We start from the raw sequence: 4,971 nt of genomic DNA, 5'->3' as shown, positions 1-4,971 counted from the left end.
ACGTTTTTTTTAACCGTGATGCCATTAAGGCCCTGGTAGTCGATACACAGATGCAGGGTTTTGTCCTTCATCTCCACAAAGAAGAACGCTGCGCCGGCGGAGCAGGCAGATGGACGAATACTCCCTGCATCAAGAGAGTCCTCAATGTACTCTTCCAAGGTCTTGGTCTCTGGACCAGACAGGGAATAAAACCGCCCCCGAAGCGGTGTAGTTCCCGGGAGAAGATCGATAGCGCAGTCATAAGGTTGATGCGGAGGGAGAGATGTAGCGTGGGCCTTATTGAAAACATCCCGGAGATCCTGGTTGTGTGGGGATTCCCAGCTCCAACACCAGGGTACCGTAGGGCCCAGAGTCAATGAGCACCTGGAGAGATTTGGACTGGTCACCTCACAACAGGATAGCATGGAGAGGAGTACGAGAAATGGAAGATGGGGAACTCCAAGTATGGCTCACCAACTTACTCATGACTCCTTGATGATCCTGGTCTTTTAATGGACAGGTAGATATGTAATGTCCTCTTACAGACAGCTATTGTTGCTCAGTCTGCGTAAGCGTTCAGCAGGAGACAATCTGGCCCTGCCCAGGGGCATGGGCTCTGTAGGAAGCGAGTCGACAGCCCTCTGTGATTCCTGAGGGAACTCTGGTGATCCTACACAGTACCTCTGGGATTCCTCGGAGGTGAGGTGGGCGCTGTGGACGAGCGAGTGCGACCGTGTCAGACCTCCTCTCCCTCCTACGTTCCCGTAGCCGCCCATCGATCCATATGGTCAAGGCTATGAGAGATTCGAGATCCATGGGAAGCTCCCGGGCTGTGAGCTTGTCTTTGACCACCACTGATAATCCATGCAGGAACATTTCGAACAGAGCTTCTGGGTTCCAGGCACTCTCAGCAGCCAAAGTGCAAAAATCTACCGGCTAATCTGCCACACTACGGGAGTCTTGACAAAGTTGCAGTAGCTTACGAGCAGCCTCTCTCCCAGGCAACGGAGAATCAAACACCTTTCTAACCTCCACCACAAACTACTCCAGACTGGGAGAGAAACGCCCGGCAGGATCCTGGATCTCCGGTGAAGCACTCCAGAGGAGGTAAGTGGGGTTCTCAGGAAGCTGGGGTAGATTGGGGAGAAGCGGCGCTGGTAGCTGGGTAACTGACAGTCTGGGGTGGTTTACTGTTGTGGCTTGCTGCTTAGTAGATAACCTGTGAAATTGCTCCAGCAATGCAGTGAACGTGTGGTCATGACATTCTACCAAGGTCTGGAGTCTTTCCATAAGATCTTAAAGTACTAGTTCGTGTCTACCAATGGCGACTCCTTTGAAGGCGATGGCGTTGCGGAGCTGGTCTGAGTCTGCTGGGTCAGTCAAGGCCAGTTCGTACTATCATGATCAGGATATGACCCAGATACAGACACAGGAGGAGGATAGTACCAGTCTCAGAGTTTATTATAGTACAAGTTGCACGCAAAAGGAAAGTCGAGACAGGAAAAGGGTCATAATCCAAATCAGAGTCAGGCAGGTACAGGACGGCAGGCAGAATCAGGATAGGCAGAAAGGGCAGAACTGGGACGACTAAGAAAGATTAGAGCACAGGAAACACGGGAATGTGCTGGTAGGACTTGACGGGACAAGACGAACTGGCAACAGACAAACTGAAAACACACGTATAAATACACAGGGGATAATTGGAATAATGGGCGACACCTGGTGGGGTGTGGAGACGAGCACAAGACAGGTGAAACAGATCAACGTGTGACACAAACACCCCTTTAAAACCCTGCATGCAGACTTCTGTAAGATTATCCTACATGTCCAGAGGAAAACTACAAACAATGCATACAGGGCAAAATCCAATATCCACTAATAATATAAACTCAAAAAAGAGCAATTAAGTTTTGGAAACATCTAAAATACAGTGACCCAATCTCATATCATTACCAAGCCCTGCAATACCAAGAGCTGAGCAAAGAGTCCCCTCATCCAGCTGGTCTTGAGTTCACAAACCTGTTCTACTAACACACTGAAGCCTCAGGACCGGAACATCCAATCAATCAGAATAAAACATATTACAACACAGTCAATACAAAACTACATTGCTTATTGGGAAACACAAGCACAAGGACAAACAAAATGCAGTTCTATCTGGCCCTAAATCGACTGTACACCGTGGCAAACTATTAGACCTTGGTTACTGATCAAAACCTTAGAAACCTTGACAAAGTACAGGCTCAGTGAACACAGCCTTGTCATTGAGAAGGGTAGACATATGAAAACATGGCTCCCTGTAGAGGAAAGGCTGTGCAACCACTGCACAACAGCAGAACCTGAGACAGAACTGCATTTCCTGACTAAATGTATTCAAGGTTTCAAAGACCTCTCTGATAAGGATAGGCCAACCGTCCTGTTGGGGGGGCGTATAGTCTTACAGAACAAAAATGAACCGGGAAACACTAGTGTGGTCTACACATCCACTGGGTCAAATCAGCATTGTATAATGCTGCTGAGTGAGTTATGGCAGGATTACATCTCTCTCTGATCTCTTGCTGTCTGAACGTTGTGTTTCAGACAGCCCGCATTAGAGGAAGTGTTGCATAGGTCCTGCTTTGATGCATGAAGTGTGATGTAGCTACACTATGTGTGAATAACGGCAGTAGTTCACTGAAATACAGTCGTCTGATGAGTAACCTCGACGTGTCTGAAACCTGAAGGCTTGTGTTGGCTGGCTCCTGATGCTCAGCATTAGGCCTCACTCCCCCCCCCCCCCCCCTCCCCCTTATCTGAGATATCTACTGCAGCCCTCATCCTCCATCTACAACACCCGTTCTGCCAGTCACATTCTGTTCAAGGTTCTCAAAGCACACACATCCCTGGGTCGCTTCTCTTTTCAGTTTGCTGCAGCTAGCGACTGGAACGAGCTCCAACAAACACTCAAACTGGACAGTTTTATCTCAATCTCTTCATTCAAAGACTCAATCATGGACACTCTTACTGACAGTTGTGTCTCTTTGCGTTATGTATTGTTGTCTCTACCTTCTTGCCCTTTGTGCTGTTGTCTGTGCCCAATAATGTTTGTACCCTGTTTTGTGCTGCTACCATGTTGAGTTGCTACCATGTTGTGTTGATACCATGTGGTACCATGTGGTATTGCCACCGTGCTGTGTTGTCATGTGTTGCTGCCGTGCTATGTTGTTGTCTTAGGTCTCTCTTTATGTAGTGTTGTGTTGTCTCTCTTGTCATGTGTGTTTTGCACTATATTTTTATAAAATTGATGTATATTTTTAATCCCAGCCCCCAACCCCACAGGAGGCCTTTTGCCTTTTGGTAGGCCGTCATTGTAAACAAGAATTTGTTCTTAACTGACTTGCCTAGTTAAATAAATAAAATGCTAAATAAAGGTTAAATAAATAATAAATACATAGAAAATAAAACGTGCCGTGACCTAAAAGAGCCCTATTCATGTCCAGGCCTTTTTTCAGAACCAAATGGACATGTTGAAACACTTCATTTACCATTACAGGTACAGTCTGGGGTCTTGGAACGTTTTCAATGGCCATTCCAATTATTGATACAACAATGTACCCCATAGACACATCCGTCAGTCATATACCAAAACAAGTGGTTTTGTTAGGGGGGGGGGGGGGGGGTTTAAATGACATCTCCAGGTGACATCACCATGCGACGGCTAGCTTTCACCGGTTAGCTATCGGCGTAACCTGCGTTCTCTGTCCTCGCTGCTGTACCTATTTTACAATAGATGAGAGGATGTTGAGTACTGTATGACATACTGTAGGAGCAGTAGATAGCTTGGGTTATAAAATCAGACCATGGCAGGGTAGACATAACACAGAGGGCTGTTTACGTTGTTGCCATGCAGGCAGGATGCTCTTGTTACTCAGGGGCCTGTCGCCCCATCTATTCTGAGGAGGAGAGGAGTCGACAGAAACACAAGCCAACAGGGAACAGGACAGGATGTGCCAAATACAGGCAGCCAGCCCATGTGCTGTGAGGCTTGGTTACTGAGCCTCTAACAATAAGATGCTCATTTTGGGATTTGATAACTGATAACTTTGGCATTGCAAACACCATGGTTTTACCAACTGAGCCACACCATGCAGTACATTTTGTGGGGATTTTACTATCTAAATCATATGACATCACAGTGACTGGATTAAAGGCCGTTATGAGAGGAGTTATGTCTGAAGCCATCTCAAACCTATTTACCAGAGAATGGAAATGACTCATCAAAGCCAAGTCCTCTGTGTGTGTGTGTGTGTGTGTGTGTGTGTGTGTGTGTGTGTGTGTGTGTGTGTGTGTGTGTGTGTGTGTGTGTGTGTGTGTGTGTGTGTGTGTGTAGTACCTGTCTTCGAGGCAAACAAGTCTACATTTAAAGAGAAGATATTGTCATGAATCTCACCACAGTGCCTATGAGTTCCTAACTGCAACGTGCACAGTCCAGTACACAACCAACCCCGTTGTGAGTGTACAGTATGTTTTTGTGGATCAAAGCTACTGGATAAAGAGTTATGTGTGCTAGGGCTCCAGGTAGCCTAGCGGTTCGAGTGTTTGGCCAGGAACTGAAGGGTTGCTACTTCTAATCCCAGAGGTGAAAAATCTGTTGATGTGCAAGGCACAAAATCCTAATGGCTCCAGGGTCTTTTTGCTCCCACAATAATGTGATTTGTAACACATAGAAGTTAAAATATTGGACTCTTCACACATCACACTAATCCCATTCCACTGCCTTTTCAAGCTGTTCTATTATATTTTATCTTTCTTTTCTATTATATGAAAGCTGCTTTTATGTGTGTAACGGTCGTCGGTGGAAGAAGGTGAAAGGTCAAAGCGCAGCGTGGTACTTGTTCATGTTATTTATTTAAACTGAACACTATCAAACAAAGAAACAAAAACCACAACGGAAACAGCTACGCCAGGTGCAAAACACACTAAACAGAAAAATAAATCACCCACAAATCAAGG

This window comes from Oncorhynchus clarkii, chromosome 9 (assembly GCF_045791955.1).
Source record: "Oncorhynchus clarkii lewisi isolate Uvic-CL-2024 chromosome 9, UVic_Ocla_1.0, whole genome shotgun sequence".
Classification (NCBI taxonomy): domain Eukaryota; kingdom Metazoa; phylum Chordata; class Actinopteri; order Salmoniformes; family Salmonidae; genus Oncorhynchus; species Oncorhynchus clarkii.
Note: the sequence above shows the minus strand (reverse complement) of the source record.